The following is a 12,022-nucleotide window of genomic DNA, read 5'->3' as shown; positions in this document are numbered from 1 at the left end:
AGTTGCCTCTAGCCTCCTTCCCACTCCTCTCTCCACCTGCCTCTCCCAGGCTCCTGTCCGCAGATGCCAGGACTGGCAGGACCCCTGTGTCCTCTCCACGCATTCTGAGCAAAGGCTGGTGAGTCTCATCTGAGAGCCTTGTGGGGGGCGCATAGTGATTTGTCCTGACTGAGACTGAATGGGGGTCCTGTATTCCCACTGGTCCCCCACACTTAGGGAAAAAAGAAATTAAGCCATTAAAGAAATCAACACAGTAAAAAGTTATCAATCAGACAGCCAACCCTTAACTTACCTCAGAGGTAGTATTCCTGAACAATTAATCACAGTAAAATAAAGTTAAGAGGTTACACTGTAAGGTATAAAAAGCCTGGCGAGGTGCTCCAGGGATCTCGCCCAATAGCAGGCAGACCCCACCCTGCCAACTCCCCCACAGTGGCCACGGATAGCAGTAGCCTCCGCAAGGGTAGTCTCTCCACAGGCAGAAGCACTGTGCTGCCTACCCCATTGGGGGAACAAAATGTCAGTGTGAGGAAGGGCAGGAGACAGACACCCATCGGTGGGGGGGGTTCCTCCAGAGCACACCCCAGCCCACCCCATCATCTCTGGCAAATACACAGACACAGACGCAGGCATCCAGGTGCCCCGTGCCCAAGGTCTCCATGTGCCGACAACTCCTCCCCGCCCCTCCACCACTGAGAAGGCTGAGGCTGAGGCAGGGGTGGGTGGGCGCAGGGGTCATATCTGGAGAATGCAGGCCGGCAACACAAAGCTCAAATCCTCTGCCTCCACAGAGCATCCAGTAGAGGAGCGGGGAGTGGGGAGGGGCTTGTGGGGACACTCTGGCCAGCCCACACACACGTCCTACTTCTTACCAGTCCAGTGGATGTGCTGGGTGATGGTTATGGAGAAGGCCAAGCCCAGGATCTGAAAGACACATGGAAGGACCTTCTACAGGAGCTTCAGCACTTCAGCACTCTGGGCCTGACCTCCGCCCAGGTTGGGGTGTCACAGGGCTCCTAGTGCAAGTGGGAGTAGCCACTGGTGTGGTGGGAAAATGTCCATGGAATGGAGAAAATGGTGAGCGGAGGTCACCCCGGGTGTGGCAGGAAGGGAGAGGGAGGAACAGGGCAGGAGGACGCCCAGTACAGGAAGGAGGCAAGGCCTGTGGTAGCACAGCCAAAGCTCAGAGCCAGAGAGCTTAGCTGGTGGCATTCAGGAAAATTCCCTTTCAAAACCACAGAGTTGTCTCAGTGGACATGGCCAAGCTATCATCTAGTCTATGGCAGGAGAATCTAGGGCGAGGCAGGGTGACTCAGGGGATCAGGCCCCAGCCAATGTCAGCACCAACCAGCCAGAAGTCGCCAACCACCCCAGTGTGGTCCAGGCCTGATCAGTGCCCTTCTCCGAGCAGGGGCAGGCCTAGGGGCCAGCCTGAGTATCAAGCCTCCCCTGCCTGCTTTCCCAGTTGAGGGCATTTCAAACTAACTTTAATTCAGGGCTCCAAATAAACCCACATCGAAATTTGAGAAGATGAACTCCCATCCTCGCATTTGCTTATGGCCTCCTCAAGGGCCAGGATTTGGGTCTGTTGTACTTGTGGTTAAATCCCCAGACTGGGGCCTCACCCTTGGCAATTCCTTTGGGTTGTCCTCCTAGGATGATCCTGTCTGGGCCCTGCCCTGATTTTGCAGGAGGGAGAAGGTGCAGGCCCCTGGCATAGGGAGGAGCCCTGAGCCAATGGGCATCTCAGGTCTCCCTCATCACCACTGGCCCATTCAACACATGCACAGCAGGTAAACTGAGGCCAGTCAGGCTATGGCTGTATAGTGAGCCCGCACTTCAGACTCCTCATTTATTAATTCTTGTAATTAGCCCAGTATCCCTATGGCATTTTTTTCTTGTTTTGTTTGAACCATATTGAGTTGTAGTTTTAATATATGTTTCTGCCATAGGTATATTTCATGCAGACACCCCATTTCTCTGGGGGTGGGGCCCATGATTTCCCCTTGAAGCTACTCTCCCTCCTGAGCTTCTACCCGCACTTGCACGCTGCTTAGGACCCATGGACAGCCACTGCCCATAGCCGTTCATAGCTGCCACCAGTCTCCCATCGGTGTAGGGGTGGCCCCTCCCCAGGGGTGACTGCTTGTGCTGGGGCTGGGCCCAGAGCAGAACATTAGGAACGCTCCTAGGCTTCTGTGTAGACTCGCTGTCCACCCTCTCTAAAAACACGAGCATTTCCAAGACCTGGGTTCATATCTTACCCATTTTTTTTCCCCACTGTAAGGTCTAGAATATGCCTGGAATACCAGATAAATATTTGCTTGAGGAATGAATAAATGAGTGATGGGGACAGGTGGGGGTTCCTGAGCAGACCACAGTCCGGGTCAGGGCCACACCCAGACCCACAAACCCACAGAGAAAGCCCTCTGTGCACCCTATTTTCCCCACTCCCAGAAACCCCAGGGCCCCCAAATTACTCCCCTTTCAGTCACCCTTGGCTCCTCACTGACCTGGGATAGGTCGCCTGCCCTACCTGCCCCAGCCCCCATCACAGCCCATCATATCCCCTGGCTATTTTGGTCACCACTGCCTCATGCCTCTCTGTGGAGACAACCAGCCTCCTGGGGTTGGGTGTCACTGGTGGCCCCCACCCCGACCCCTTGGCCCCTCTGCCACCCTCATCACCTCTTTGCTTCCAGGAGATTTTCAAATGCTAGGGCTCAGCACTCCCCGATGCTTTCTGTGGGCCAGGGCCAGGCCCAACATTTAATAACATTTAATAAATTAGTGAATGGGAAGACTTTTTTTTTTAAGGCTTTAATTTCACAGCCTGACATGCCTGCTAGTAATGAACCTGCCAAGAACTTCGTCTCGGGGAGCAGGGACAACATGTCAGTTCCAGGAGTGTCCCTGCTTTGACTTTCAGTGCCCCTTGCCCCCAGGGACCCCACAGCTCCTTCATTCTCACAGCCATAGAGGCGGGGCCAGGGAGGAGGGAGAACTGGATGGTGCTTCCACTTCCGCATGGAGAGACATGAAGGGGCAGAGGCATCTTGGTCAAAGCTACCCAGTAGGCAGAAGGGCCACAGCTCCCTGGAACCACAGAGAGGCAGGCGGCCACACAGGGCCTCCCAGGATCGGAGTGTTCACTCTCCAACAACTTATTCCATTTCTTTTTTTTTTTTTTTTTTTTTTTTTTTGCATAACTTTACTCAAGAATTCTTTCTTATTAACTGAAGAATCTACTTCCCTGTGGCTAACACACATCAGTCCTAGTTTTGCTCGAGAAATCTACCAAGAACAAGTAAAACAGGCCTTTAAATATTTGAAGGTATGCATGGAACAATTCAGGTTCCTCTGCTGAAAGCTGCCTGTCCACAGTTTCCCCAGAGAAACATGTCCACAGTCACAGAGCTCCTCGTGGTACAGCCATGCCTGCTCCCGGCACCCAGAGCCCCCCTTCCCTGTCCTTCCTCATTGGTGCTGTGCTGCTGTGGATGGTGCCTGCAGCCCCAGGCTAAATGCGCTAGGCTAAAGAGACCAGGCTGAAGCAGGGCAGCCATGAGTCAGGAGCTGGTAGTGGAGAGAGGTGAGGAGGTCCTGCCACTGCCCCAGCTGCTCCAGCCCCAGCCTGCACACCAGGGGGCCACTCTGCTGGCCTCCCGGAGCCCATCCACCCAGGACCAGCAGCAGCATCTGGCCAGACAGGCTCTACTCCCTCCACCATCCTCCTGGGAGGCAGCCCGCTTTTCCGATTTGCAGGCACGCTTTCTTTTGGCAGGGAGCTGCTGCCATCTGTGCTCTGGACCATAAAACAAGTTTTCGTCAATAAATTAAGATAGTGACTGAGATGAGAAGTCATTCTGCAACACAGAAGGGGCCAATGCGAATCTAAAGCAAGACTGGGTTCCCACCCATTCCCCTGAGTTCCCTGTGCGCCATTCGACCCAGGCTTCTAAGAGAAGGAGAGACTCGGAAGGTCACCTGCCTCCCTCTGGCCCCATTACATCCTTGAGGTGGGTAAGCCAAGGGTCACAGTGACAGGTAAGCTAGGCTTTCAGCAATGCTCTGAGCCAAAATAATGACCCCAATTGCTGTGTTAGACGAGCTAAGTCACTCAGACACTGCCTGCCCAATGACTAACACTATAAAACCTCCCTGCAAATCAAAATGCTCTTCCCCGGAGCCTCCCCGCTCTTCAGCATGAACCTTGGTTCTCGCAAATGTGCCTTCCACACCTCTGCCTCCAGACCCTGCTCACAGCACATCTTCCTACCCAAAAAGCCTTCCTTGTCTTCTCTGCCCTGTTCTCAATCCAATCCAGGGCCTTCAAGGCCAGCTGAAGCCCCACCTCCTCCTCCAGGCCTGCCGGCCCCCTATTGCTCTGCAGTGGCTGCAACTGTCTGTACCCCTCATCAGCCTTAGAGCATTCTCCCGCCCTGTGAGCACTGACCTTTTGCCGGGTGCCTGTTCTGGCTACAAATGGCTGCATGAGGGCAGGAGCCTCTGTTCAGACTTCTCTGTGCAGTGTCCTAGCATCAAGCATGATGCTGGGCACAGAGAGAATCTCGTTCATAAACAGCCAGATATGGGCTGTGTGAGCCATGAAGGAGGGAAGCAGCAAGCAAGACACGTTTTCAGCCCAGCAACAGAAGTGCCGCCCCACCTTGGTGCGATGATACATGACCTCCTTCAGCCCGGCTTGTACAAGCCAGAGCAGATGGCAGGAGAGGGGCCATCTGTCCGTCCACCGCCACACAGAGAAAGGTGAGCCTCTCTGCATATGCTTATGAGTTAACAAACAAGTAGGCCTTTAGACGAAGCAGTGTCATAAGGCCAAACATCACGGCACCCTGACCACATGCTGCTAACGGGCCGCGTCATCCTGGGCATCATTCACTCCTCTAAGCCTTGGTTTTTCCATCTATAAAACAAAAAGTTGAAACTAATAATATCCAAAGCCCTTTCCAGCCCTAAGAGCCTATGACTGCTCTTCTATTTAGTCCTCCTTCTAGCTGTATGAGATAGGTAAGACAACTGCTATTAGTTTATTTTACAGATGAGCAGGCTGAGGCCTCTGAGGCTAAGTGACTTGCCCACAGAGCTAGGAGCTGGAACCAGGCACTTCTGCCTCTGTAAGAGTGGCCCCACTTCTCTCAGGGAAGAGTGCAGGAAAGAAATGATGTCCACCAAGTGCTATGTGAGCTGGGCCTGAGAAGTGCTGTTATTTGCCCCTCACACCCTTGTGAGATGACATCATGATCCCCTGGTGCAGGAACCCAAGGCTCAGAGGTGTGACTTGCTCAGGGACCCCGGGGTCAAAGTCTGATGTCATTTCACCACCCTACCTTGGGAGCTGACCATTTAAATACACATAAACAGAGACGGAGAAGATGGCAAAGTTTCAGGCCACATTGACATTAAATCACAACTACTAATTATACTCCAACCTGGATATAAATCAGAATCATTACTTCTGAGTTCAGGCACTTCCCATATGTGGAGTGAACAAAGTCATGTGAGGCCTTTGGTCAAGTGTAGGCTGGGGTAGGCTCAGGGTGGGCAACTTTAAAACAGATCTCAGGCTGGGCATGGTGACTCACACCGGTAAGCTCAACTTAGGGAGGCTGAGGCAGGAGGATCACTTGAGTTCAGGTGTTTGAAACCAGCCTGGGCAACATAGTGAGACCCCATCTCTAAAAAGAAAAAAATTTTTAATTTGCTGGGTGTGGTGACACGTGCCTGCAGTCCCAGCTACATGAGAGGCTGAGGTGGAAGGATCCCTTAAGCCTGGGAGGTCAAGGCTGCAATGAGCCATGATTATGCCAATGCACTCCAGCCTGGGTGGCAGAGTGAGACCCTGTCTCAAAAAAAATAAATAAAATCAAAATAGATCCCAACAGGCCCTCCCTCCACTCCTCCAACCCTTCATGAGAAAGATAAGCACTCCCACCACCAAGACCTGGAGGTGGGAAATGATGTTGTATTATAAAGATCGAACAGAGGAGTTAGGAGAGCACCTATGTTAAATTGTGAGCTGGCAAGAGGAGCTAAGAACAAAGTTCAATGAACAGAACAGAAACAGATTGACAACAGCAAAAAGAAACACTTACTGTACATTTTCATATAAGATCTGAGGAATAAATTTGTTCTTGCTCTTGCTTATTCAACAGAAACAACCAGGCCAGGTGCATTGTGGCTCATGCCTGTAATGCCAGCACTTTGGGAGGACGAGGAGGGCAGATCACCTGAGGTCAGGAGTTTGAGACCAACCTGGCCAACATGGTGAAACCCCATCTCTACTGAAAATACAAAAATTAGCCAGGTGTGATGATGCATGCCTGTCATCCCAGCTACTCAGGAGGCTGTCTTTTAGGCAATGCAGAATAGTCATGACTTATGTAGTCCCCCTGAAAGATTTAACCTGGCCTCCAAAGTCAAGATCAGGGGTGCCGCTGGGGAGCTTCTCTGACCTCCTGAAGGAATTAGTATCCAACTCAAGAAATGCCAATCAGCCAATGAGGCCACATTTAACCACTTCCATCCCTCCCAGCCCTAGCCAAGGCACTCCCAAAATCAAAAATTACACTAGAGGCAACTCTCACTGCAGCCCGGCATCAGCTTCTTACAACCCACTCACCTCCTGCGGGGAACCAGACACCTCCCATCACAGCGCATGCAGGCCACCAGGCCTATGGCCTTGCCCTCAGGGACTCTGTCACACTGCCCACAGTATGGGCACAGGACCCCTGTGCCACCAAAAAAAAAAAGGAAAACCCATTGGTGATACCATGAAACTAACACAGGCCCCCATGCTGTCCTCCCTATACCAGCTTACAAAGGCCACAAACCTTTGGGGTGGCACAGGGGCAATCTCAGGTATATGGCGGCAAAGGCTTGAGAAGGAAGAAAGTGCTAGAGAAAAGTTTAACAGAGCTGGGTTGGGCTCCTTTTTCAGTTGCCCTGGTCAGCTTCTCCCATTACTTGATGTGGGCTGTGGGTAGGGCCAGTCAGCTGCTGGGAAGATTCAAGCCCAGGTCAGTCCGGGGTCCCCGTCTCCTTAGACCACCTCTGCAAAGGGTTGGCATGCCACAGTCAGATGAGGTCCATGCACAGCTCACTCCAGGCTCACCTAACACAGCCTCTTTATAAAAAGCCCGAAGCTGGCGGGACAGACAGAGCCAGGCCTGATGGCCCAAGGCTGACTGTCCCTGCACCATCAGCCCTCCAGCCCAGCCACGTGCCTTGCTCCTCATTGTCTCTCCTGGCTGTGCACCGCTATTTTGGCCTCTGGGGGACAAAGCAGAGCTGAAGACTTGTAGCAGGGAACCCCCAGGATGGGGAGGCTGGCGCCAGAGCAGCTCTCCTGGTGGTGGGACAGCTGCTGCCCTCCCTCCAGCCTCTCCCCTGCCCCTTGGAAACCAATAAATACATTTCACTCAACAGTCAACACACATGGTGCATGATGCATGTGTATCATACATAACGCACTGCACCTCTTCACCATGCTGGCACCTACTCCTCTGCTCCCCCTGCCGGCTTCCTCAGCCCCTTCTTCTACCCCGATGGTTCTCTCCTTGCCTCCTCAGGCCAGCACTTCCCATGATCTGAGATGTCCGTCCTCCTTCCTCTTCAACTTTTTCTCCAGCAGTGAGTTCCTCCTCCTAACTCAGGCTTCCAGGAAGGATATCCTCGGCTTCTCAGACCTGAACCTGCCTCGAATACTCATGAGGACCCAGGAGCTACTCCTCACCTCCCACTTCTCTTCTATCCTGTCAGATAACCAAGGCACGGCCAACTGATCCTCCACCATCCGAGGAACCCGATCGTGTGAGACCACCACACCCGTTTTCAGAATATTCTCCTTTCCCCTTCTTTGTATTTATACTGATGGAAATTTGCTGGTCATTCTAACTTAGTTCTGTGCCTCAGTTTTCCCATCTGTAAGATGAGGCGGAGGATAAAGACACAAGATATTTTCTGTGCACATCTTAACATGAATTTCTTGTTAGTTACCACATCTGAGGGTGTCTGTGTGTGTTTACTGTACTATCCACATGAGAGGATTGTACAGACACAGATCTAAGCAACGTAGTAGCAAGCCCATTCAAGCATTAAGAGACTGATTGGTGGTTTATTCATTCTGTCTGCAAACATCTACTGATCCTCTCTTCTGTGCAGACCATGATCACAACAAAGATGAATAAGACACTACACTACAGCCAGGGAAATAGCCACAAAAACAATTAAACTTTAATCCAGCCATGAGTACAATGATAAGGAGGGACAAATCCCTTCTAGGGTTAGGGAAGTCAGGAAAAGCCTCTTAGCAGAATGTGTGCCTCTCTACCAAGCCCAGGGAGAAGGTGCAGAGACAGCATTCCAGGTAGGGAGCAGTGGCTCACACCTATAATCCCAGAAGTCTGGGAGGCCGTGGTGGAAGAATCAAGACCAGCCTGGTCAACACAGACTCCTATCTCTACCAAAAAAAAAAAATTTTTTTTTAATTAGCTGGGCATGGTGGCACAGGTCTGTAGTCTCAGCTACTCAGGAGGGATGAGGTGAGAGGATCATCTGAGCCCCAGGAGGTCGATCCAGGCTGCAGTGAGCCATGATCATGCCAGTGTACTCCAGCCTGGGCAACAGAGTAAGATCCTGTCTCAAAAAACAAAACAAAACAAAACGAGGGAGCATCCCAGGTAAAAGAAACAGCTTGAACAAAGGTATGTAGTGAAACGGCAGGTGGTCTTGAGTGGTGGGAACACAGTCATCCTTGAGGAAGTACCAGGAAAAAGAATGATAAAGAGAGGCCAGTTTGTGAAAAACACCCAAAACCAAGGCTAGGAGTCTGGTCTTGAACCAGGAATGAAATCCTTAGACCTGTGCTGTCCAGTATGGTAGCCACCGGGTACATGCAGCCACTCAGCACTGGAAATGTGGCTAGTCTAAATTGAGATGTGCTGTCAGTGTAAATACACACCGAATTTCGAAGACTTAGAAAAAAAGAACATAGACTATCTCATTAAAATCTATATTGATTACATGCTAAAATGACCATATTTTGGATATATTGGATTAAATAAAATATATCACTAATTTCTTCTGTTACTTTTTACTTTTAAAATCACTTATGTGATTTCCATATTTTTCTTTTCTTTTTGCCACACTCAGTGTCCTGCGATTCCAAAGAAATGAGTCCCAGTTCTTTTCAGGCAGGAGCTATCCTAGAATGGATTCTGGCATAAGCATCAAAATCAATCATAACATTATCATTTTACAGCCCCTTCGTTCTGTATCTGGTAGCTCTTAAACTATTATCATGAACATAACCATTATTGTGCCTCTCTCAGCAGATGGTATTTCCTTATGCTACAATGGTACTACAAATATGAGCTCATAATACCCATGTATGTTAGAACCGTTCTAACACCTTCTCAAGAACTCTTCCATTTAACTCTTAATCACAGTGAATTTATTAATATCTCCAATGTTACATAAGGAAATGAAGTTGGAAAGACCACATGGCATTTTTTTTCAACATTGAAACCCTAGTTGAGATCAAGCCGAAACTTGAACCTATGTTGTCTGACTATAGGGCTTTTGTTATTTATCAGTATGTTTTATTGTTTTCATACATTAAAATTGCACAACTGGGAGTTCAAAATTTTTGTTAGTACTACCAATTTTAAGATACCTCATCATGATACTTTGTCTTTATGTAAACCTTAAAGGACAGATGTTTTCTTGATACTGACAGAACAAGGGAGTCTGACAGTAACCAGCCCCTCCTGTGTGGTCAACATTTTTGTTACTTTAGTATACATCATGTCAATTGTTTGTCTTTATAACAAACTTTGGAGTCATGTAGTAATATTTTTAGAAATTAGAAAATCCAGGCACAAAGGTTAATTGGCAATTATCTTTTGCAAAGCCTGTGGCGCTCATCTGAAAAGATGATGATCACTTCTTGTTTAGTGGAAAGACAATAAATAGTTGATAAATAATAGTCTTCCATCAGGGAGTTTTGTAATGAGAAACCCTGACTCCTCAGTTCCCCAGTGGATGACTGCAATTCACTCTCGGTCTTTGCTATTGTGTTACCTGCTTATCCATTTTGTTACCTTTTAATGCATTACATAAACGCGTATTCTTTAATAATGGTGCTTTCCTCACATCTATGCCATCCATGTTCATCAAGATCTTCTTTCAGTTTCTTTGACAACTAAAACTGTACATACGTATTGTGTATGGCGTAATATTTCTACTGCACAGCGTTGCTTTACACAATGTGGTAAAAACTATGGAGTCTCCCAGGAAAATGCACACACACCGTACCCCTGTCTCATAAGGCAGTTTATAATTTCAAAGTGCATGGAGCCCGTCCTGCACACCGCTCTCCCACACCCCGCTCCAGCGCCTCTCCCTGAGTTACAGACCTCACTGTGGGCCCCCGGGGAACCAGCGCAGAGGTTTAAGCGGTGTGGGGTCAACTCCAAGGGTCAGGAGTTGGCAACTGGTTTGTTCCCCGTATAATTGGTGCCCCCGACACAGCATCTCCCCGAACCAATAATAGAAGCTTCTGACTCCTTCGCCCATCCTTCTGACTTCTTCTTGCTTCTCCCATAGAAGCAGGTGTGGGAACCGCTGAGCAGCACACCCTCCCCCAGCAGGAAATTTGGGACACGCAGGAGCCTCAGTGAATCCGACCATTGTCTCATCTCACCAGGCAGATGCCTCCGTGAATCTGACCATTGTCTCACCTCACCAGGCAGGTGCCTCCTCCATCCTACCTGCGATCAACTTTATTACTACAATTATTAATATAAAGCCAGCAGCCATGTCCCAATATCAACCCCCTTTATTTGTTTGACGGGCACTCATTACTCCGGGAGGGTTGGCAGCTGCGGAAGAGCTGGGCGAGGCTTCCCAGAACCAGGGCCCCTGCCTTCCAGAACTGCCCCTGCCTTCCAGCCCTACACCCTGACCTGCTTTCCTGCTTCTCTCAGCACAACCAACACTGTCTTCACCTCTGCAGGCAGCTCCTCTGTGGCCCGCTTAGTTCCTACCGGCCTTTAAAAATTAAATTAAAAAGCCAGGCATGGTGAGGCAGGAGGATAACCAGAGGCCAGGAGTTCGTGACCAGCCTGGGCAACATAACGAGACCACGTCTCTAAAAAAGTTTTATTTAAAAAAATTAAATAGAGAAGTCAGACGCAAAAGGACAGATATTGTATGAGTCCACTTATGTGAGGTGCCTGGAACAGTCAGATTCATAGCAGCAGAAGCAGTGGCCACCAGGGATAGGGACGCAAGGTGGGAGTTGGGCAGCTTGTGTTTCATGGGTGGAGTTTGAGGTTGGGATGATGGAAAAGTCCTGGAAATGGCTGGTGGCGACAGCTGCACAGCAGTGTGATGTGCTAACACCACTGAACTGTGTGCTTCAAAATGGTTTCCACGGTAAATTTTAGCTTAGGTTTATTTTACCACAATAAAGAGCTAGGAAAAGCTGGTAGAAAGAAAAGAAAAGGAAAGGAAAGGAGAGGAGAGGAGAGAAGAGAAGAAAGGAATGAAGGAAGGAAGGGAGCCAGGGAGGAAGAGAAGGAAGGAGGGTGGAAAGAGGCTAAAAACCGTTAAGTGTTATAAAGGGAGCATGGGCCCAGAAGCCCAGCAATAGTCCCTCCTGGAATCCATTGGCTTGCCTCAAGAGTGTCTGAGCCTTCTCTTTTAGGGTTACCAGATAAATGCAGGATGCAGAGTTAATATGCATTGGAGAAAATATTAATTTATTATTAGATAATACATAATTTCTTTAGCATAAGCATGTCCTGTGCCATGTTTAGTTAAGGGCATACTTATGCTAAAAAATTATTTCTTCTTATCTGAAATTCAGAATTAACTAGGCATTTTATATTTTTATTTGCTAAATCTGGCTACCCTATTCTCTTCGTAATATTCTCCAACTCTCCCAGCTTTGCCCTCCTTCCCTGTCCGCTCTTCTACGGGAGTCGGATCGAGTTGT

Source organism: Pan paniscus, chromosome 10 (genome assembly GCF_029289425.2).
Source record: "Pan paniscus chromosome 10, NHGRI_mPanPan1-v2.0_pri, whole genome shotgun sequence".
In the NCBI taxonomy this organism is placed as follows: domain Eukaryota; kingdom Metazoa; phylum Chordata; class Mammalia; order Primates; family Hominidae; genus Pan; species Pan paniscus.
Note: the sequence above shows the minus strand (reverse complement) of the source record.